At 44.0% G+C, this 24,295-nt stretch overlaps 1 protein-coding gene and 2 long non-coding RNA genes across 3 annotated transcripts in view; 1 reads left to right on the top strand and 2 right to left on the bottom strand.

The window, feature by feature from the left end:
- LOC118167471 overlaps positions 1-3,542 on the bottom strand; it is a 55,735-nt gene extending 52,193 nt beyond the window's left edge. The window contains exons 1-2 of the long non-coding RNA XR_004751150.1: positions 3,415-3,542; positions 1,796-1,891 (exon numbers count right to left, since the gene is read on the bottom strand). This is a non-coding gene — a long non-coding RNA (uncharacterized LOC118167471). The remainder of the gene's footprint in view (positions 1-1,795; positions 1,892-3,414) is intronic.
- Positions 1-24,295, top strand: part of RHOJ (ras homolog family member J) — a 47,846-nt gene that overhangs the window by 8,484 nt on the left and 15,067 nt on the right. The window lies entirely within an intron of this gene.
- Positions 3,552-18,781, bottom strand: LOC118167474. Its single transcript, XR_004751156.1, has 6 exons — positions 18,320-18,781; positions 18,172-18,232; positions 12,022-16,327; positions 5,480-8,823; positions 3,788-3,893; positions 3,552-3,597 (listed from the first exon to the last, which is right to left on the bottom strand). It is a non-coding gene; the product is annotated as an uncharacterized LOC118167474 (long non-coding RNA).

Below are 24,295 nucleotides of genomic sequence, written 5' to 3'. Positions count from 1 at the left end.
TTGTATCTCAAGCTATGAATCTTTTCCAGTCAAGGAATAAGATACAGAGGAATGGAAGCTTTGTAAATTGTCATCTCAGGTTTTGTCCAAGAACCACAGAGATCAGGGTGAAAGCTACACTGGATTTGTGATGGGGTATTTACCTCTCCTTTTTTTTCCCCACATAAGCTTGGAAAAATGAGTTTTGAAATATTTTCTAATAAATAAAAACTAAAAAAAAAAAAAAAAGGTGAGTTTACACTATTTATTGGCAAACATTAGTCAAATTCAGAAATCTTTCACCCAAGACAAGCCATGATATCAGCAGCCTTGGCTGAATGCAGGGATTACACCTCACGTGAAACTTGTCCATGTGCTAAAATGCTCAAGTGCTGTTAATCAGCCAATGACTTTCCCATGTGCCCAGGTGGACAGGAAAGCTCTCCCAAAACTGAGAATGAGTCATTATACCTCACTGCAATCCCAAGCACCATCCATCATGTCTCAGCAGTCCCAGAGACACAGCCAGGTGAGCGTAGCATGAAGGGGGACCTGATGGCACAGTCCAACTGTGTGGTTGCTATCACCTTTGGCTGAGATGGATGCAGATCTCATTATGCAGTGATGGCTTTTCCTGAATACTTGCTCTGCAGCATACATACTCACAGATTTATGACCAAAACCAATAAACTTTTCTTAAAGAGACATCACTAGGAGCAAAGAAAATCATATGAGTAGGCAAGATGGTTTGGAAGGGTCCTGGGGGGGACAGTGCCATCTGCAACCTGTGGCTCTTGCTGTGGAGTGGTGCCCTCAGCTAGTCCCTGCAGCCACAAAGTGTTGATCCCAGGAAAGGAGAAGGCATGAGGACCGTGTGACAGCTGGCACAGTTCCCCAAACTTAGGGTAGGCCCAGCACACCAAAAATCAAGTTGCCCCAGGGTTGCCTTTCTGCCTCAGGAGCTGGCACAGCAATGACTCCATAAATACACAACATGCCAGCCAGCCTCAAGGGAAGAGAAGCCTGGAAAACTCATTCACCAACAGGAGAAGCACTGGGGGAAAAAGAGCTAAAAAATCTCCCAAAGGAAGGAGGGAGGCAGCTGTAAAAATATTCCCAAACATAGTGGCACAGGCACGAGGGTGATGGCTTGGGAGCAGGAGTGGGAACAGCACCGCAGTGGTGGATCCTCGCTCCTGGTTCAGGGCAGTACACAAGTGTATCGTGGAAACAGCAGTCCCAGCAATGAGCACAGGAGCCAGCAGTTAGGCATCTGAAAGAGTTAAGAGCTGAGGGGCTGGACAGAAAGGTCCTGCCACAATGCAGGAGGACGCCTGAGATGACTCACTGAAACTCATTTCCAACCCCTGCAATTCTGAGGGGACGGAGGCCACGTCTTTTATTAAAGACTCTCTGGCAAAGACATTCAGCTAGAACTTTGAAGTAATGATATTAACAGTATCTGCTAATGCTCGGCTTTCTGCAGACCTTGTGGAAAGGAACTGCTTCAGCAACGAGTGGGAAAAACATACATTTTCAAACATAACATGAATTTTTATCCCCTGGGAGACGGGACAAAAAGAGCATCTATTTACAATAATAATGCTGCTTTGCTGAGAACAGATCATAAGGAAAATCCCATAAGGTTGGAAAATGTGCTTTAAGTTCATAAACTGTCCCATGCTCCAGTTCCAGAGCGGGCAGCCATCCAGCTGCTGTGAGCAGCTCCGTCCTCAAAGGCCAGACCCTTCCCATCTCGGACGCTCTCTATTTCTGAGCAACCTCCCCAGCTCTGTTTCAGGACTGGCTGGCTTACCTCCGTGTGTTTTCCTCCAATAACTAGGCATAGAGTCAAGGTCCTTTTCTAACTCTGGGGCCCGGTTGCTTGAGACCCGTTCCGTGAGCAGCACTGCTGCAATAGCAACAAGCAGCAGAAACGCAGAGACCTGATTTTTCATTTAAAAGGTGAGGCGTTTCCGCTGGGGAAGCTCAGCCCTGGAACAAACTCTTTACACTGAAATACACCTCCTGAGACTGTCTATTTTTTTTTTTCTGCATAGTTCAAGCAATGGCTTGCAGAAGTAAGGGGAGAAGAGCCCCAGGACTTCATGTTGTCCATTCAAGTCAGACAACAACTCACCTATTGACAGGGTCAGTTGTATAATCCTGCTTCCCAAATGGCTCCATATGGGCACACAAACTTGAGTGAGGGTTCAGGATCTGCCTACACAGATAGGTATTTTGTAATCGCATCTTTATTTTTAGTTAGCTAGAACTACAGGTATACCTTCACCACTCTATCAAAACACAAAGGATGCTGTAGAATCGCCTGTATTTTTTTCAGTATAGTCTGATTTTGCTCCTGCAAATTTGCCATTAAAATTTTCAGCGAGAGCATGAACAAAATCGAGGAGGGTATTTGTATGCTGTATTTAAACTTGTAGAAAGAGTGTTGCTTTGCTTTGTTCTGTGCATGCAACCAGTAAATCTCAAAAATCAAGTACAATTCCCTTCATCTCATTGCCTTTTAGTTACTGCTGTGAATATCTTAAGCCTATTCCAGGAGTACAAGGGAGTAACATCTCTCATTAAATATATATATATGAAATACAGCTTCAAGAAAGCAATTTTCCGTGAATACCATCCATGAAAACAGGATCAAATTTGATATTAAAGGGGGAGTTCATATTTTGAAAAATATTCAGCTACTCTGCCAGAAACCAGGCCTTACTGAAGAACTCCAGATCAGCTGATGCAGTTCATTATATCATTAATATAGAGAATTTCCCTTGCCATGCACAGAAATGTTCTTTGATGGTGTACCACTTGGAGATCTGCTGGGAATTTACCTAAACCATTCAGTTTGGTTGAAGTCCAGAGGGGTGAGGTTGTTGTGGTTCTTGTTATTTTAATATTTTAGAGTGTTAAGTGCATTTTCCTCCCTCTATTCCCCCTCCAGGGAAACTGCTAAAATGTTGAAATAATTCATTTTTCCATTATTTGAAGCATATTGCCCAATTAATTTCTTTTCCTGTAAAGAGCTGCTTGTAGCAATACCATAAGTCCCTCCCAGTGCTCCCAAGGAAGTGAGAAGCAATAGGGAGCGTGAATGCAGAATGAGGTCCTGAATCTGAAGTATTGTTTGACAGAGGAAATCTATGCTGAGCAAATGGTAGAACAGGAATAACTTGTGTTGTCTCCATATGGTGCTCCCAACTGGGTTTCCCTCCCCCTGTTCTCTATTTAAATATACGAACACGAGACATTAAAGAACAACTCTTGCAAGAATTTTGCAAGGAAAATGGTGTTTTGTGACTAGGCCTAACAGGGTGGAAATTCCTGAGGACACAGGGGAACCTTGTCCCTGGGTGATAACATTCACACTATATCACGGTGAGCTGCATGTGACAATTCATAAAAAGACTGGAGAATCACCTTGTACCTTGCATCACATGAAGTCATTCCAGCTCTTGATCCCTTTCCTGCTGCTCCCTCCATCTTTCAGAATAAATTGATGCATTTCCTTTTCTGGATATTTATTTTCCACTGCGCTTTTTTTTTTTTTTTTCCCTTTTTTTTTTTTTTTTTTTTTTTCTCCAAAGAATAGGGTCTTCCCACCTGAAGTGTTAGAAAGGAAGAAAGACAATTTCTTTTTCCAAAGCATGCCTATGTGCAGCACAGAGCCGGGGCTGGCCAGAACTAGGTATAGGTCCTGCAGAGCCATCCCTGAGCCAGCTGGGTCCAAACCCAAACCACAGACATTGCACACATAGCAGCTGCCCCACAAGCACTTAGTGATAATTATTACCGTGTGGTTCTTCGGATTTCCTCAAGCACTGCCGAGCTGGTGAGGGCGGCAGCCGGCCAGGGCATAACAGCAGATGTTTCTGCCTTCTCACGGATGTCAGCTCTGCCTGATGGAAAATGCCATCTGAGAAGAATGAAAACCAAAGAGCAGCCAGACAGGGATTTGCAGGAAGGTAGTGGGGCCACCCTGCAGTGACCACTATCTGTTGCAGAGACCGTCCAGCAGCCACCTCTTTCCTGGCAAGTCCCTGCCACAGCATACCATAAAAGTAATATCTCAGTGTTGCTTCTTGTGCGTAACGCTAGAAAGGTCAAAAGAGCCCAGAAGCTGCATGAGAAACAAGAAAAGCCCAAGAAAATGGGAGAAAAGAAGTGGAGGAGGGTGGGAAACGGATGTACATCCTTAGAGGATGGAGGGAAAAGGTATACTTAAGCGAAGACAGTCCAGAAACAAACCATAAACCATAAAACAAGTTATTCATAACAACTATGTTTTGGGGCTTGAGACATGATTTTGAACTTCTAGGGTTAGCAAAAGTTCTGGCCAGAGCATTTTTGATGAACTATCCCACCAGGAAAAATGCTGATTCATGGAAGTTGAAACATTTTTTAAATACTTGGAAGGACAAATTCTTGAGGTCCAGGGCACTCTAGTTATTTCTGACAGTGCAGCAAGAAAGAGCTAAATTGAAAACATAATACGTGGAGGTTTTGTTTTCATTCCACTGTAAAAGGAAAACAAATTGTAAAACCTCAGAAGTTGCCGCAGAGTTGAATTATCAGCCCCCTGGCCAGTACCAGTCGGTTACTGTTATTATCCATTTTACAGTTATTGTATCGTAACCATTATTATCCAAAGGCAGATTTCCTCCCACTTCCTCTAAATGAAATGTTTGTGCAACAGAGACAAAAATTTCCAAGGAAAATGCCTGAAATATTGTGAGCTCAGGTGTGGTTTTATCCTCTCTAAATATAAAGAGATGTGATGGCTGCAGGGAGAGGTTGGCTGTCCTTGCAAGCCTTGGCAAACATAATGACAGCACAAGGAAAGTGCTCTGAGAAAGAGAAAACAGAACTGTTTTTCTCTCACAGTGTCTTTAATCTTTCTAGTAAATGCTCCCTATAGATTTTATTTTTTCTCTTCTCCTTCAATGACTTTTGTCACCACATTACTGCCTAGTAAATCTACATTCTAATTAATCAGACCACATAGATTTGATTTCCAGAAGAAGCAAGTTAGCCTAACTTCTTTCAAAGGTTTTCAAAGCACATCTTCCTTCCGTGAGACACTATCTTGCTCCTGTGAGTGGTACCCAGAGGTTGTGACAGAGCTTATGCCTGAATAAGCTAGGAAGGACACCACCATAGTCAGGAAAATTGGGTTGTTGGGTTGTATACAATTAGTCTGAGCTTGAAATACAACCTATATTCCAACTTCTGAGTTCTCTTACTGTAGGACTACTTTCTGGATCTCCCCATATAGCTGCATTTCTATCACCTCTCATGTTAACAAACCAAGCCACTGCTATTTGATAGAAAGGATTCACTCCATCAGCCAGAAGCTAAAGTTGTCTGTCCTTCCCAGGAGCTTCTCAGCAGAGGGCTCAAAATCCTGTTTCTTACTATGAATTACGTATGACCTAAGGAAGTTCATTCTGGGTGTCTGATGACCACTAAATTTCAGCTATGGTACCCTTTTAACATCCTCCAACTGTGAGCTGCCAGGCAAGAGTAGAAACAGAGCCATCAGAGGCAATGAGAAGGCACTACTGACAGTGCCTAATGGATCTGCTTCTTTAGGAGAGCTGGGAGCATATCCTGGAAGAGCCTGGTTTCGTTTCCTAGTGGTGTGGAGGGTGTAGGTACCTAAAATTAGATAGGCTCTGTTAGTTGTAAATATTTATGCCTATTGCTGTAATACACAGCTTTTTGTCTGATGATCTTCAGTATGACGAAACCCTAGTAAACACATTTTGATATTGAATACGGAGGAAATAATAGATTCTTAAGCAATTGTTTTCAAAGCTAGCTATGCTCACACAAACTGCTGGGTTCATCTGGCTTTGGAAGACTCACAGAGCTGGGTCAAAGCAAATCTAAGCCAGGAAACCCTTGAAGTGAACAAATGTGTTGCATGTAATTGAAGGCCAGTAAGTAGATCGATAAAATAAGTGAAAAAAGCAGATAATTTCCTTAATGCATTCCTGTGCAAACTGCTAAGCTCCAAGGAAATCAGAATGAAGGGATTTTTGACACACAACAGATCATTTGTCAGGAACAAGTATAAATTTTCACCTTATTTATTTGCGGGAGACGCAAGGAAATGCTCATGTATTAATAATGGTGAAAAATTATTTTTGTCAAAGACTTACCAGATTACAAAGAAGCCATGTTTGGGGATTTATTTTTTTTTTTTCCTGACTTACTTTCTTTGCTATATTAATTTACAGAAGCAGTTAGAGAAGTGTCTGTAGTTTCTGCTTTAGGGAATTTTCTTCCAAATCATTTGCACAGATGCATGTTACTAAACAAAGACAAGTCCTAAAGCCATTCACCATCTCAGGGATGCAGCCCCTGTTAATTATATGGGGTAGTAAATGAGCTTTATTGCCCTCTACCTTTTTTAATAGCATGTACAGAAGCAAAGGAGGTTGGTCAGCTGAGGAACATACATGGCATCTTGGCACAGGGCAGAGGCTTGGCAGCTCCATGCCTCTACATGGGACGGGGCAAAGAGCAACCACAAGAGGCAGGGCAGCTGCTGCTGAAAAACAGCCCAGAGGAGAGGAAGCAGAGATAAAAGGGGTAGAATGGGATGAAAATGCAAAAAAGTTCTGCCCTTGCTTTTGTCCTGGCACTCCACTATTGGAAAATCTCCCCTGTACCTCCTCAGACAAAGGCAACTCCACCATAAATCCCGGTAAGGGCCAGAGTTCACCAGCAACAATAGGAGAGAACACTAACAGGAACCAGAGAGTCAGGGCAGATCAGGCAAAATAAACACTGACTTGAAAATACATGCAAAGCCCAGAACAAAGCTGGGCCTTGGCGTTCACTCTGTACAATTGAGTTGTTTCAGAAAAATGTGGCTGGCTGGAAGCCTTTCCCCCTTGACCGGGCACCTTGGGCTGTGACCAGACGTGGGAGGATGGAACATTTCCTCTTTCTCACCTTCAGAACTGAGGCTGAAGATTTTGAAGGCATCTGGAGAGCCCGTTCAAATTCAACTGACGAGTTTTGAAAAATACATTGGGTTCCTTGAAAAATCCCCTGCCCTCATTTTCATTCCAACGAGGTTCAAATCCACGCATTCAGCTTCCTGCACGCTGAAGGTTCCCAATTTCCCCGTTGCTAATGGTCTTGTCGCAGCATGGCAAAGAGCCCATTCCTCAGCACCCACCCCATTAGTTTATAAAATGGCTAATTTAGATGCTCATTAAATTTGGCTATGGAAAGACAAGTGCTAAGCAGGAGTCTCAGTATCAGAGACTCTTAGTAATTGTAGGAGAGGATGTCAGACCTATCACAATTTTTGCAAACACCCGTTTGTTTGGAGGGAAGACCACAAATTCCCTTAGGTCAGCAAAAGTGTATTGCAACTGGGTGATGCTCACTGACACTGGGAGTGCAAGGGATACACTCCAGATGTCTCTTCAACATCTGCTGGGATTTATAGCCATCCATTGACAGATGGGAAACCTCAGTTCTGAAAAAAGATCCATGGGCTGAGTTTACAGTAAGGTAGCCAAGACCAGAATTTCTCTCTGTTTGTTTGTCATCTTGCTATTTCTAGAAATACCTCCCTCTGCCCTCTTGGAACACCAGAGTGTATATTTCCCAGACACGTAGCTGGCTTTAAAAGAAAACAGATCTTAAAGTAGGAAGACACAAGCCTATGGAGATCAATACATCCAAAGGAACAGGGGGGGAAATAAATTCCAGAGAAAAATGTTTATATGAAGGAAAGCAAGTTTGCTAGAACAAACTCACCGTTGCTGCAGTTTGGCATCATCCACATACCCGCAGGTAAGGGAACAGGTTACTGGAGGTGAGCAAACCCAGAGGACAAGGTGGACATGGCCACACAGACTGGCAGGCTGTTGAGAAGGATACAGCCCTGAGACTACTCTCTCAAAACTATTGTTTCACCTTGTTAAAGAATTACACAGGGAATTGTAAGCTTATGATGTTGAAATGATGAATGGGATCAAATTAACTTGCCTCCGGTGTTTTCCTGTGATTACAAGAGGACATACATTTTTTCCGTCAGTTTTGTCATCTTGGCTTGACCAGAGGATCTCAGCAGTGGATCCCTGTCTGTTTTCCAGAATCTGTTCCCAAACTTGAAGTCCAAAGATCCTGCTGGTACAAAGGAATGTTGCTGTTCAGAAGGGACCAAGATTTTGAGCAACTCCTTTGTTCGGAAATCCTCTGGAAGCCAATCCAAACCAGTCCTCTCTGGTGTGGTATAAACCAGATTTAACTCTCATATCTTAGCCATTTGCTGACTACTTTCCCAACTGAGATGGCACCAGCTGGCCATTATTACTTCACACTCTGGAGGGCTCAAATGTTCACTGGTGCTATGATTCTGTGAGCTCTCATCACCAAGAGCAAGAGACTTTTCTGGGCTGTTTGGTCAAAACTCAAACTGGCATTGAGAAAGTCACAAAGCTGCAGGGCAGGAGTCAAGGGAGTCAATCGGTGGTGTCATGGACCAAAGCCTCCCCCACAAGCTGCCTCGCTTCCCATTTCATGTGCACACAGATTGATCCTGCCTTTACTTTTCACCTGGAAGGGTTCAAGTTCAAGCCCTGCTTCCTTTGCCAAAACATTTCACAGCTGGCCATATACAATGTGATCATTCCTCTTGGAATCTGTTCACACACAGGGAACGAAATCTGGTCTGCTGAAGGCAACGTGCCTGTTGTCATTCTGGAGAACATCGTCACAACGAGGATTTCATACCCTGCTCCAAGGCCTTCCCAGCTGACTCCACACTCACATGGGTGATCTCAGAGGCCACTGAAGTCTGTCCTTAGGGAAACAGCAAAAGCACAGGATAAAGGACCACAGACCATGGCAAGCATATGTGCTTTCTACCACTAATATTTCTCCACACCTACCTGTGAGGCTTCATTCAGCCCCCATGCAGGTGCAAGCATATGCTTGCCTCCATACACATCAGGAAGCCTGACCCCTAGGAAAGGCCTTCCCATAAGTATGTTAATAGTCATCTTGGCTTAAATACTAATTAAAGATAAGCACGCACTTACATGTCTTGCTGAAACAACCCCAGAATGAGCAAAGTCTGAATTACGCAATATGAAAATAATACTCTCTATTTATTAAGCATGTCTTGACAGTACATAAAATTCTGGAGCATTCTTCTTGGCCAAATATTTCTCCCACTTCATACCATAGGTATGCTCCAATTATGCTGGGAGCAGAATGGCAATGTTATGACTCACTTCATATTGTAGGCTGGAAGTACCATATTTTGTTCCAGAAAGAATAGATTGTAGGCATAAGATTTAAAAAGCAGCTTTTTGTAAACTACACTCCAGCCTTTTCTGTGGCACTAATGCGGTCCTTCTCCAGCTAAAGCCCCGGCTGTGCTTATTTTTAAATTTATAATTGTGCTGGGAATATAGCATGTCCAAATTAACTTAGAGCAGTGAGGGAGGGAGTTAAATGATTTTTGTGTGTTTCCTCCCAGAACATCTCTCCTGGCAGTAACTGCTGCCACACACTTTTGCCATCAATTCAGTGTTGTGTCTGTGCTGAAGCACTCAGACACAGCTGAAATTGATGCTGTTCTTGTGTCTCATCAGGGCCCATTAAAGCCATCCAAAGCTTTTTGTTTGTCAGCCTACAGAGAGTGGAAATGATCATCCTCCCACCTTGGTTCTGCATGAATTACACAGGGCCTGCCCACCAAGGCTGCTGTGGGCTGAAGGTTTAGATGTAACTGTCTTCCAGTGGTGGGGTAGAAGTGAAAATCAAATTAATTTCTGGTATTTAGCAGATGATGCAAAATATCTATGCTATTTGATACCAGCAAGTTTCATTTTTAAGTATTTATCATTGTACCCTCTCTGTAGGCTCAGACACCAGCTAGTACCTCTGGTCCCACTGGACCTAAACCTAACCTGGAAACTTCAGGAGGGCACCCGGCAATTCCCCAAAACATCCACAGGGTTAGAAACAAACCCTGGGAGGCAGTAACTTGATGCACAGCCTCTCTCCCTAGGACTGAAAAATTTTTAAATGGTGCCTCATAAATCAAAGTTGCGGGGACTGTTGCTGATGTTTAATCTAGCAATGTCCTACGTACTGACCATGTTTTGCACTTGTGACTTACGAAGACCATGCAGCAGGACTTTGCAAGCTACACCAGCCAGCTTTGCTCTCTAGGGTTTGCCTTTTAGGGACAGCATCAGTAAATTCCCCTGGAGCACACAGGAATTATTTTAAATGTTGGAGGTCGCCATATACCAGGCCCAGAGGACAAAGCTTCCTTTCTGTGATTCAGACTGGAAACCTTGTGTTTAGCCCCTGACCACCTTCTGCAAAACTTGGCAGCAATTATGTATCAAAGGAAAGAGCTCAGGTCAGGCAGTTATGTCAGCCTCCAGGCTGCCTGCTCTTGGCTTCTGTCCTGAAATCGTTCCACCCTTGTCAACCAACGCAGCCCCTCGCAAGCCCCGGGCTTTTCTGGGATCAGCTGCACCTGACGCCGTTGGCTCAGGGATGCATTCCTCCAGGTAGCTTCAAATCTGCCAAAGGACCTGCTCCAAGCAGATTTTTTCCCCTTAGGGAACCAACAGTACAGGATACAGCAGACTTCCTCCCTAGGATATATGTAGAGATGAAGCCTTAAAATCTTTGCTTGTGTAGAAACGGTTTCGTGACAGAGACATTTTGCTTTTGGTGGCAGTTTCCTCCAGAAATAGCACTCCTCGTCTGACTCTGCAACCTGCATACCTCAGGGCAAGCACCACGCTAACATGGGTGCAAACCAGGGCTGTGCACAACCCCTGCCTGAGCATGGGAAAGGAGGCTACAGGATTAAAATGACTGGGCAATGCACTGGAAATGCATGTCCTGTACAACCAGGTTGGATTTAGATCACTCTGTTTTGAATCAGCCTGGTATGGCCTTCTGAAGGATGCTCTGGAAATGGGAAATGTCCCAGAAAGTCACAAAAATAATAGAATATTTAGAAAATAAGGTCTGTGGGGAAAAGCTTCAAGTAGCGCAAGTGTTGAGGTTGGAGATTGTGTGGAAAAAACGACAGAGAGCAGCAGGATAACAAGTCCAAAGGGACCAGTAAGGAAAATAGGAAGCTCGGGGGAGAAGGAGGGAAAGTTTTTTTCAAGTGCCATACATACAGAATAACCTAAATGGCCTGCAACTGCCCAAAATGTGCAACGTTTTTTTGTTGTTGTTGGTGGTGGTGGTGGTAAAATGCATGCTGTAACCTGTGGGCCAGTTATAGAGCAGAGGTAACTGCCCTGTGAAACTCACGTGGCACAGGCATCACAGAGGCACTGCTCAGAGCAAGACTGGGCAGGGAGTGAATGCTCATTCACACGACCCAATAGCACTTCTTTACCTCCAGAATTCACCCTGTCTGTTTTTATTCTGTTTATCTGGACAAATAAAAATCTGCAATATCACCAAAAAAATAAAAAATAATAATAAAAAAAAACTATAACCTCAATGTGCTGTGATGGTTGGAGAGTGTGCAGGCACAGCAAAACACCCTTCACAGCATCCCTCTGGCCTAAATTCAGTGAAAAGAGCAAGTAGAAGGGCATGCCTTTGATATCCCATTTGCTGTTGTTATAGTCTCTGGTTTTAAGATTTAAACCTTCTAATAGTGTAATAATGAGCTTTCCATTTCTTTGCTGACGTGGCTTGTGCCTGCAGGCTATTGAGTTTAAAAGCCAAAACACACAGACATAGAAAATTTGCTTCAGGGTTGAAAAAATATATATCCTATTGGAAGGGTGGGATTTAATTAGCCTTTGTTCTCCCAAATCTCACATAAACAAGCACTCTCGTATATCCCCCAGTACAAGGCAAGCAAAATCAAGAGTGCCTGTTCTAACTGGAATCTTACAAGTCCCTGGTGGGTGGTAGGAACATATGTGCAAGCTACAAGGTTTAAAATTTAGGACTTTGCTTCACAAAATGTCCACGTGGATCAGATGAGAGATTGCCACTTACTGAAAGAAATGCTGTGTACTGGGCCAGATCCTGACAGTCGTTTGGGCTTGCATTTGCCTGTCCCAGGACTGCAGTTGTGATCACAGTCAGTAAGTACAGCAGATATGGCAAAGGGCTGTTTTTGTCTTCAGTTGTGTTATTTCCAAGTGAGTTGTTCCCTACAAATAGGCAGTGATGACCTGTAGTCATTGATGAAAAACAAACAAAAGCAAAACAAAGCAAACAACAGCAACAAACAAGTAATTTCCAAATCGTGTAGCGGATAATACTTTATGATCCACAAAATAGCTGTAATACAAAAGAAAAAGAGAGTATTTTTTTTTAATGGCCGTAATTATCCATATCACTACATTGTAAGCATATAATTATACATTGAAACACAAATTCTGCCTTTGTGAAATTTCTGGTGTCATCTCCCAGCCATTGAAAGCACCCGTTAAATAAAGCTAGGCAATAGTCCACCCTGCCTGCTGTACTGCCTGCCTCCTCCCCCTCTGCATTTCTGTTTTCTTCCCTGCTTCTCTTCCTCCTACCAATCAATTTTAGAACTATAAAACATCACTGTCTGCCTCAATCTGTGGAAACCGGGAGCGATTCCAGCAAAGTTAGACGTGGAGGAGGTGGATCTCTTTGCACTGAGAGCAGCAGAGGTGTCAAAGCTAGCCTGGGACAATCATCTTTGTGACTAAGGCCAGTGATGGCAACAAGAATGGGGAAATGCTGTTAACGATGCTGGTTGTGATTTCGGAGGAAATGTAACAGGCATTCATATCTTCACAAGATGTTACATGTGTAAAATATTTAGACACTGAATTACCTCTCAGCACACCCGGTGATACAAATGCACCTTTCTGGGCTCTCTTTTTCCTGTTTCCAATGGCTTGCTTTACACTGGCAGGTAAAGATGAAGTCAGGAGACTTCCTGGGACCCTGTTTATACCCTTCCCCTTCTTGTGGACTTGCCTAAAGTTATCTTCCAGCCTTACATCTTTCTCTTTAGACTCTCATTGCGTGAGCTGAGGGCTTTCTCACTGCAGCTCCAAAGGCATCTGCATTTTTTAAAGGTTGTTTTCAAAGGAATAAGGACAAAGGATCATAATTAAATCTACAGAGACAGGAAGGAGAGAGAGGAAGACAAGTAAACTATGAATCCTTTACAAAGCCCTGTTGGAACATCTTCCATCCCTTCTTGTAATATTATCTGCAGATCTCTTCTGTGAAAAATAATTTTTATCTAAATACATGGGGCCAGATGGATATGGTAGCTCAATACCACTTCAGTCACAGGATTGTTCAAAAAATATTATTAAAGCAGGCCCTTCCCAAGTTATACAAGGACTGGTTTCTGATTCTGGTGTTTGTTTTAAATGATGTTATGCTTTGCTTGATAATAGAGAATCAAAAGCACAACCAAGTTTCCAGAGCAGCACTGACCATTTATCCAAAATAATGGAAAATTTTCAATAAATGGCAAGAGAGCAAAGGGAAGTCCATCACAATGCTTTTGCTGTCATAGCCCGCTCTGTTTTCCCGGGGACGGCTGATCAAGGGCTGTTCCACTGGAGGTGGAATTTCAATGAAGGACTTAACATTTTAATAAGCAAGGACTGTAAGAAAAAACTTATGGAAGCAAGGCAGCCACATTGACCATAGTTATGAATTTGCATTCAGGCTGTGCAGGAAAAGTACAATGCAGTCTTTTTGTATTAAAGATGGAAAGCTGGGTACAACAGAGCCATTTTCCTCAGTAGGTTTTATACAGTGGAGGCCTTGGCTGTTTTTCACGTCCTGCAAAGTTCAGTCTTGCTGCTTTCAGCAGGAGTCCCTGTTGCATCCCAGATGCAGGACGCACACATCTGTGTGCAACCTACAGGCTAGAATCCCCTTTTCTGAAGTGAAAATGAGTCTTCACTTTCTCCAGCACTTAGTACTTGTGAAGGGTTATTCCAGCAGCATTTTATTTCCTTTCCCCTACTTTCCCCAGCCATGTATAAGCTGAGCGACATCTCCTGCACCGGGGTTGATGCCAAGACAGCGCACAAACAAGCCAAGGGGATTAGCAGCAACCTTCTTTGTTCATCCTTACGTGCAGCTCGTGAGCTTTCCTTCAGAGCAAGGGCAAACTCAGCCCTGGCGATCTGAGAGCTCAAAACAACGCCCTGCACTTGGCTGTCACTCGGTGTTGGGTCACAGTAGCCATACGCTGCCGGAGAGGTGTTTTCCAGATAGCCACAGAAGGGGTGTCAGCTAATAGCAGGCTGCTACCTAACGAGTGTAAAGCTGCCGTAATTTATTAACAGAACTCCCAACAAGCACTATCTGCTTGTTTGGCTGACCTCGAAGGCTGGTTGAGCCTCTGACAAAGCTTATCACCCCTTTTCGTGTTCAAAGTGGCAGCTCTCAAACCTTCTGTGCAAAGTGTCATTGCTACCCTGAGGAAAGCAGAGCCCAACGGAGTACAGAGGGTACAGACACGCAAATACACTAATTTCCCATGTAAGGGTAAAAGGTAACCCTCCTTACTGGGCTATTATTACCCTTCTGGTTGCATATGTTGTGAATTACAGGCAGTGTCAAGTTTGGACCAGGATGAGTCTTAACAACCCCTTCCTAATTCCAGTCCAGCAACGGGACTCTTCCACTGACTCAGTGGGATTCAGCCCAAAAGAGACATAAGAAATGCTGCAACAGCAACGAACAGAAAGCATAACCTGAGTGACAGGCAGGCAGCTCTGGGTGCGTATGCAGAAGTCACTACATGGGAAGAGCAGGCAGTATAACAGTATGTTTGGTAGCAAGTTGATGGAATTTCTTCAAATTTTTAAGCTTACACAGCAAGAAAAAAGAAAAAGACAATCTATTTAGACTCTGAATGCGCTTAACAGATTGCCCCACTGTTTGCTGACATTTAGGATTTTCAAGTCTCATGTTGAAGCATGACCTTGGAAGGCCTGGAAGGGAAGGGATCTTTCAGGAACAGACGTCTCTTGAGAACACAGCTCCTACATGTGGCACTGGTGGAAGAACAAACAGTCTCTCCGGCAGGACAAACTTTTGTGGCATTTTCTAGCAGCATTGTATTTAAGACAGCAGTAGTCTGTTCTCACTGAAAAATCTTGGAGTTCCTGTCACAAACCTTATAGGAACTGTATTCAGTAAGTTCTCATTACTGCCAAGAACAAAAATTGGGTGCACACACACCACAGGTCCCATCCTCTGAAATTAAGTGTTCAACTGGTATTTTAATGCCTGTTTTGCCATTAAAAAATATTTTAGTGAAATTCAAGATTCAGTTAAATATATATATGTGTATTTTTAGATGACTTATTCAATTTTGGATTCTCCAAGATCTGCTGCACATACAACACAGTGAGACCTATGCAAATCCCACAGATTTCTGTGTATTTTCATGCTTATTCTTGATCTGTTTGGTGTCCTGCTGGTTGAAGATGGGGTTTTACATGAATAGCTGGGGGTGAAATTTGGACTCCAAAGATTGGTTACAAAATAGAATATAGTGTGAATAGTTGGAAAAATAAAATGGGGAAAAAAATAACCAATACTTTTTAAATAGTAAAGCAAGCACGGAGTTTCAAAGGAGCTTAAGTCACTTATGAATTACAGTTCCTGGTGAGAATTAATGGACATGTAGAATAAAATCATTTAGCTGCCTTTCAAAACCCCACACTAAGACCCTGTCCAGCCAAAAACTCGAGGCAAACAGCTGACTTACAACCCTGTGTGCGCTCTCCCTGCCCTCAGAGAGACTCTGCAGGAACAAAAGCATCTGCCCACACACATCCACCCACAAGATTAAGGCCAAAGTGCTTATCAGTGGAACCTTACCAGAATTTTTTTTAGATCTGTTTGCATTAATGTCAACACTGGCATCTAAGCAGTTCCATGATTTGATAGTAAGTGGCATTTGAAGGGACAGAAGATCTTGTTGCAGGCAACACAGCCAGGCATGCATCCACAAAGGCGGCACCGTAACCACGTGAGAGCAGAGACGCACGCACCACATCCATTTTGACAAATGCTCTCTCTTCTTAGTCTTGTGCAAGCGAAGAGCATGCCTGTCAGATACATTTCGTCATCTTTTTACTCTCCTGTCAGCACAAGTGTCAGCTGTTTGCAAGTCCCCGTGTGTAACTAACCTTCCCGTGAGCAGTTTTGAAGTTTATGCGTGCAGAAGCAGTTTGTGGATGAACTCGGTTCAGACAGCAGTTGCAGCCTGTGTCACGGGAGGAGGACATCGTACACCTTCCATACAGGACCAAAGGAGGCTCTTGCTTCCTTCTGTGACCTAGATCAAAGAAACTGTGCTAGCATCAACACTCAACACAACTGCTTTAAACCAGGCTTTAGTATTTTTTTTCCTATAATTTTGATGCAATATTTCCTTTGCCTATCTAAAATGTCTATCAATATTTCCTTTATCTTTTCTCTAAAGAGAAAAGTAGCCAGTTTCACCTTTCAAGTACAACATCTTCTTCTGCAGGCTTTCATTTAAAAGGAAATTTCTTCTGAAATTATCTTTCCATTAAAAGCACCTGTTATACAAATCAGGCATCAAATGCAGGGAAAGATTTTTTCAGCCTTCATCAGCAAAGCAAGTTTTGGCACTCCGGGCACCTCCTCGGCAGGAGGGATGTCAGAAGGCACATTGCCAGGGGTGGGCAGCGTGAGACCGAACTGTAAGCACATCACCCACCTCCCTGTTGCACTCTCCCTGTTGCACACGAGGAAGGCCGGGCAATTATTCAGCGTGCTTTGACCGTGAGCTGCATGACAAACAGCAAATCTGACTCATTGTTGATGTGCCTCTGTTACGGAGCGCGTCTAATGAGCTGATATTTTATGGGTATTTCCTAAACTCTGTAATACGAGTCCCACAGATCCCCCAGGCTGGAAGTCAGCCTGCTGTTCCCTAAACGTCAGCGTGCAGCATGCAGACAGGTGCGGCATGGTGGACTTGGGCAGGGCTGGTGCTTGCAGAGCACACAGCAGGACAGAGCACAGAGGGATGTGGTGTGTGAGAAGAGCCCGCTTCTCGCCCCGGCCCCGTGGCCAGGCTGACTCAGACGAGGATGGGGAGCAGCGCGGGTCAGGGCAGAACGAACCACACAAGCAAGATTAATGCTGATGACAAGCCCGTGGGGAATTTGACAGGGGGAAATGAGAGAGCAGCAACTGAAGAGAAACCTCCCCAGCAGGGATTTATCAGGGTTTTTCCTGGTAATGTTTTGAACTGGGAATAAATCCAGTGGAAGTGTCCCCTCCCCTCCTCTGTGTCCACATCATGAGAGCAGTCCCTATAAGCAAGGACCCCAGAGCAGTGGTGGGATCGAGGTCAGCCTCTTTTGCTGGCTAGGAGAAAGATGACCTTTCAGTCACGATGCAGCAAAATTCCTGGAAGAAAAAATGCCACCGACTCAGAGAAACAATCGGCCTCTGGCCCCGGGCTGCCTCTCGCACAGACACATCACAGCTCCTCTCTGAGCAGCTGCTTTGGATTCCCTGTAAGCACCAGCTACAGTCAGAGGCCAGCAGCACAGTTCAGCAATTAAATGATGCTTTTGAGTCTCCATTGACCTGCAGAGCTGTGGATCTTCTAATAACTAGATTAGAAACACCTTATCTTTTTACATTAGTCAGAGGGAAAGACACCACAGTAGAAGTTTACCAAAAATTGTGCGTGTGGAAACCAGCACCAGTACCTTACCAGCCTGTCCAGACACAGAGAGCATCAGTGGGCTCCTGCTCTCCACGATGACTTGTGGCAGGATTTTAGGGACGGCAGGAGGTGTAGCAATGTCTCCACATCTATTGCTAGGTGTCATTCCATCCTTCCTACAGATACAGGCAGCACTGCCTTGCAGGTATCTCACTGCGTGAGGACTAGGCACAGGATTAAAAACAGATAGCAAAGACAGACGTATGGCAAGTTAAGAGGGAAAGAGTTCAATAATATGTGCCAAGCATCAGTGTTAGCCATATGAGCCTCAGCAGCGAAGCGTGCCAGTTTGCATCAGACCAGAATCATCACTGCCTGGGCAGTCAAATTGCCAAAAATAGCTGTGTGCATCACAGCTAGCGAGACAGCTCCCTCCATGCCAGGCTGCTGTGTCACATACCTCTGCTACATACCTGCTGCCTCCATTCGCTTTGGGCAGAGGGATTTCCATCACTGCTTACGATCTGTGCTCCACTTGTTGGTTTTAAAACGAAGACACATGGAGCAGCTATGCCAGTTGGCAGGGGGAAATTCTACCATGCGAGAAGGCTGCAACCCTACCTTGTGTCCTGATCTCTCCATCCCCCTCCAAATCCCAGTTCTGACTGACAATGGATCCTGAATCCTTACATATTGTGAAAGTCACTTAACCAACGACCTTACGTAGCCACCTCTAGCTCCAACCTATTTAAGTTAACTCCAAGGATGAAACAACCCAGGAAGCCACTCCCAGACTTGTGTCTCTGAATGCTCATTCTCTAAGAGGATCAGGAAGCACTTAGATCTTGCTATTTTTACATTACACTGAAAGAGCTGCCCGTTTGTTCTAGCATCCCTGTAAGAACCTTAGCAAAATGAAATTCAACCCTCTCCCTCCAGTACAAAGGTATGTTTTTCAAGCCAGAGAAAGCCCTGCTCTCCATGAGTATTCTCAGAGTTATTTAATAATGTAGGTATAGCTTCCAGATATTGCAGCTTACTTTTGGCTATGATGATAAATGCTTTGAAAACAACAACAGACAAAGTGGCTGTATGCCAGAGGGGAAAGAAATGAACAGCAAATTTGGTTTTTACAGTGGGAGAGGACAGTGACTGCAGTGCATCTATTGCAGTAAAGATTTAGTACATGCAAGGCATCAAACTGCTAGAAACAGGAGCTGTAAGCATATGGGGAAAAAAAAAATAGGAGCTTAGGGCTGAAACCACAGTTGTTCAAACAAACTGGATAATTGTGGCCCCGTTTACACACACATGTCCAGGTGCAGATTGATCTCAGCCAGCATCTGTGGAAAATGTCACTTGGCCCAGGAGCAAGCAACACGAAAGCAAATGCTGCACACACACACATAGAGCTTGTTGTTGGCAAGCTGCGCTAGGAAAGTGTCCTCTGCGGTCTGTGCTGCATGGTGGCCTTCTGGACAGGGATATGTAAACTGTTTCTTGTCCCACAGCACGTAATGTTTGTTACAGTGTTGGGTCAGCACGGGTACAGCAGAACTTGTCTATCCCACAGCCACCAGGCCACTCCAGTGACAGGCACCACTGCTAGTGCCGGAGGTCTGCAAGCATTTCCTAAAACCACCACACTCACCCAGCCTCCCTGTGAAACACGTCAGGTAGAAAAAAAGAACAGGAAAACATAGCAGGAAAAGAGAAAAGGTGTTTTGCTCAAAGCACTAAAAATACCAGCAACTAAAACAAAAAATATGCTTTTTAAATTTTCTCTCCACAATGTCTTCAGGTTCTACGTTGAAGCTCTGCTGTCCACACTTGCTTCCCCGTTCCTTCCACTTCATTTTGCCGTAAGCCATAATGAGCACACAATGTGGTCACTAATTGCAGAGCAGAGCGCCCCGTTGCGTCAGAGTGCCAGCAGACAGACAGACAGACAGACTTACACATCCCAGACAGACAGGGTGCTTCCTCCACCCCCTGCAGGCAGCATCGGAGAGGGTTTAAAACCAGCCTGCACTTTCCTCCCGATGCAGTTTGGTGGTTGTGTTCCTTGTATGTGTGGGGTTACAAGCAGCCACAGGGATATCCTTCCTAATGCCAGTCTGTGGCAACTGGAAAGGCTTCAGAAATGAAGCCCAGGGTTGGTATAGGAGAGCCCTGGCATTGCTGTAGCCCACACAGCTGTGAGCTCCTTCCCTTGCAGCACTCTGAAATCAACGCTCAGCTCCACAGCCACAGCACAAAATGGCTGAACCCAACCAAAAGTCTCACGAGCTGCTTTTACCAGCCTTTTCTTACCTGCTTTTACCATGGGGATATGCAGGGGCAAGTCACGGGCTGGGATAACTCAGTGCTCACCCACTGGCACAGGGAAACAACCCTACCCACCTTACTTAACCTGACAGCTTGATTCTTCGTGGATGCACTTTCAGAATGAATTTCTGGAAGTTCATAAGCCACATTACTCTGAAAGGGCAGGAACCGGGAGAAAAGGTTATCTGATGGTCCAGCCGAGAGGGTTGGGTGTGGGATGTTACAGCCCTGGATGGAGGCTCAGGAGACACCGGCTGTGCACCCACAGCAGCCCCGGGCTGCCCGCTGTGGCCCTGAGGAGCTGCATCACCCCTGGGCACCTTGCTTCCCTTCCTGTGAAACAGGAAATTTTCCTTCTCCACCTTCATTGTTAGTGTGTTTGCTCTGCAGAGCCAGGCCTCTGCCCGTGTTTGCACAGGCCTGATACAATGGAGTCATGATCCAAGGTGTTGCCGTTATAAAAATAGAACCAGAGAACAATGTCTTCCTTAAAAACAAGGCTTTTAATGTATCTGATTGTGTAAAATAGGCAGCTTAAATTCTATTCACCGTACTAGCCAGCGACTCAAATCAAAGGCACAGATTGTATCATGCTTGGTAATAATTTGCAGAAAGTAGCTATGGATTTTCTACCTGGATTAATTTCCCCTTTATTTGCTACACATTGCAATGTGATTTTTCTTCAAAGTCCTTTTTTTTTTTTTCTGAAGTCAGATCTGATCCCCATTAGTGTCGCTTTCATGTAACTGAAGAAGTGTGTCAACATTTTCCAATACAGATTAAAGCCCCAGAAAACAAGGCAGGGGGTGGTGGGGTGGTGTGAACTGCTCAGTTCTCAGGAGAGCAGTGTGAAATAGAAAAAAACTGCCAGGCATTATGCTGAAAACTATCTTTCAGAATGCCTGATTTAAGAGCTCTCTATTTCAGTCAATTATTGAGAAAATACAGCCTTAAATCATGGTAGATGGAAAATAAATAATATTTCTGCCAGATGAAAGAACAATTTGCAGAGAAGCCAATTTCATATTGGCTAATATTTTGACTTTTTTTTTTTTTTTTAATTGAGGTATATGCTGCTATGCTGTGTTTTGCTGACGAGGTTCTTTTCTTGTGTAAGCGAACAAAGGGAATGTTATAAAAATAATCATTTCATCATAAACTTCTGTTCTTCTGGGACTAAAGTGACCATTGCTTTTTAAAATAAAGCCTTTTAAGAGCAATTTACATAAAAATATACATTGCTTGTTTCAAAATTCATTCAGTTATTTTTCCAACCAGGAGACATAATGATTGATGTTCCTCCCAGCTAGAAGTCATTCCTCTGAGCTCAGCAGAGCTGCCTCTGCTGTTCATGAGGTAGAAGAAAAGGTGAATGAAGCCTACTAATTTTTTTTCAAGAGTAAATACAGTCTAAGTGGAGTTACAGCCAACAGGGAGTGCAAGATATTCCTGGAAACCTAGTCGAATTGCTACGTGTGACCTGATTCAAAAATAGCATTCAGGCATGGAATGATTAATGGAAAGGTTAGGTGCATTAATTCTAACCTAAAAGCTACGAGTTTAAAGAGCAGAAACCCATTACAAATTTCTCTCTCTTGAAAAAGCCACACATTTCAGAACTAATTTTCAGTGTAAAACAGGATGAGAGGTTAAAAATTATAAAACATGCTAAGAGCAAACCCGCAAATAAATAAGCAAGAGGATCTGCTGGAAAAGTTGACCTCTTTCATTTCAAGACTTTTAAACCAAAGGGGTGCTCACACCAATTTGCATCAGCCTTAGTTTTAATGGGTTTGCAACAACCTGCAAAATTTTGACTCGGTATTTCTAGCTGAAAATTCCTGTCCAGCTCTATGCAGGAATTTAGATATATATTTTTTTTTCTGTTCAAATAACAAAATCTTCAGGCCTTTCAGAGCCCCTTCTGCACATCCAGGGCTGGGCTGCAGCCACTACACAGCTGGGTCCTGCAAGACCCAGCCTGGGCTGAAAAGGCCACGAAACATCCCACAGATGTGAGGGTAGGAAGTACCCTTCTGTGGTCATGGGGGCTGGATCTCACTCTGTCCCATCTTCTGCTTCATATGAGTGCAATCACACTCTCATAAAGGTTAAGGACTTCATAGGCTCAGGTTTGCACTCACCTTCTCTCATGTACTCACACACAAACATGCAGAGAGTTAAGACCAGGTATTTCATCCATCTGCATCTGTTGTTTTTCCAACATGACCATCAGTTCATTGTCCACAGCGGCTGCCACACTGAGAAGAAAGTGGAAGACATCTCAGCAGGATGTAGAGAAAGCATTACCAATGTTTAAAACCACCATGATTGCCAAGGGAGAGGGAAAACAAAAACAAAAACAAAAACACTTCTAACTTCAGGTTTTCCTATCAGAAAGTTTAAATATTTCTGAGATTTCTGCTTATGGTGTTTAACATTTCTGCTTCCTCAGTCATGTCTGTTTAGAGCTTCTGGACAAATGTTTGGCTGATCTTAGCAAGCTGCAGGCAAACAGCAGCTGAAGTTTGGTACCTGAAGCTAAGCACAATTTTTGTTTCCCAACCTTGTTGCTGGGAATACAAAGCAGCAATTTTGTCATGGCCCTCCATAGTCCTAGAATGAGGTACTTGCTTTTCAAGCTGTTTCAAGCAGTTCCTCATGGGGAAACAAGCATGGGAAAAGCTGGCAACCATGGCCCTGAACTCTCTCACTTACCTTAGCGTGTCATGCCACCTATTGCACCAGAGACAGCTGCACCCACAGCAGCCAAACTGGTGTTTGCTTCCCTGTTCGTATTCCTGCACATCAATTATATTTCCCCTAATATCAGGCTGTTATGGGAAATATACTCCTGTCCCCCTCTGTGTATGTCATAAGTTAGATTTTTCTTCCCTGCTAGCTTTGGCATCTGTACTTTTTGTTGAACATGCTAGGAAACAGAGAACCCATTTTTCCATTGAAGCATGTCGAGCAGCCTTAGGATGTGCCATAGCATGCTGCAAGCTGTACCACTTACAAGGCAGCCAGGGCAGCATCTCTCCACCACCATGACCCAGCTTTCAGCTTCCAGGAAAGGTCCATCTTAACTCCATGCCCTTCATTCCTTGGCTGTTCTACCACAATTACTAATGCTGAAAAATTTGGGGTGGTCCTGAGAACCAGCTTGGCCAGCACACACCAAGATGCTCCTTGGCCATTCTTAACCAGGAACTCTTCAGCAGTCCTAGAAATGAAAGATCCCCAACTTGTCAGCCTCAGTCCTCAAAGAATGCAACCCACTGGTGTCATAGCTGCTGAGGATTAAAATGCCTTTGCTGAAGTCCCTCTTAGAAAGCACCTGGGATCTCTGTCAAGTTCAGAGCATAGGATCTTCTGCCAGTGTAAGTCAGAGTGAAATAGCTGTTCTATCACCTCGTGATCTAGCCTGCAGTGAGGACAAGCTGTTGGCTGCAGAGCAGGGTTTTTGTGCTCTTCCATCAGTGCTAGCTCAGCTCCTGCTGCCATCTAACAGAGACAACGGCAGATCATCACTGTTTTTAGGGAGACAGCAGGGTCTAACAGACAGTGCTGTTAGAGAGCTTTGCCTCTCCAGACTGTTTTTCACTGCCTCCCAGGCAAAATAAATAAATAAATTTGTCTCTGACCCTCTAGCAGTGCAAGAAGGGAAGTAGCAGAGAGCTGTCTTGATTCCACCAACTGCGCAGCCAGCCTCTGGAATTATTTTGTGAAACAACCTGTGAATTGCCTGCTCACATTTCAGTGAGATTTGTCTCATTTTGTCACTAATCTTCCATTTATTCCAATGTGATTTATCAAGTCTCATGTTCCCTTGATAACCAGATGCTTGTCATAATTTTGGAGATAGTCTTTTCCCCAGCACTTGATAGTTAGAGGAATGACTTTTGCCTTACATGACAGGAGAGAGGAACTCAGCAAACACTCAAACACTCCCTTTGTTCCCACCTTTTCTCTCTGGAGAAAAATTCACACTCCTTGCTCTACTTACCATGCTCTCAGCAGCACTGTTAAGCGTCTCCAAATACATTCTTTGCAGAATTAGGTTTCAATAAAGAGCTGATTTAAAGAGTCTTGACTGACTTCATCTGTGTTAAAATAAATGAAAATGCCATGGCATCTGGTCTTTTGCAAGACAGGTCAGCACAAACAGATAGAATACTAATAAGATTATTCCAATTATCAGTAACTCTTAATTATCTCAGAGCTCTAATACCATAGCCTCTGCTATTGACTTGAGCCATAACCCCA

Source organism: Oxyura jamaicensis, chromosome 5 (genome assembly GCF_011077185.1).
Source record: "Oxyura jamaicensis isolate SHBP4307 breed ruddy duck chromosome 5, BPBGC_Ojam_1.0, whole genome shotgun sequence".
Classification (NCBI taxonomy): Eukaryota; Metazoa; Chordata; class Aves; order Anseriformes; family Anatidae; genus Oxyura; species Oxyura jamaicensis.
The sequence above is the reverse complement of the archived record's forward strand: the minus strand, read 5'-3'. Positions and strand labels throughout refer to the sequence as shown.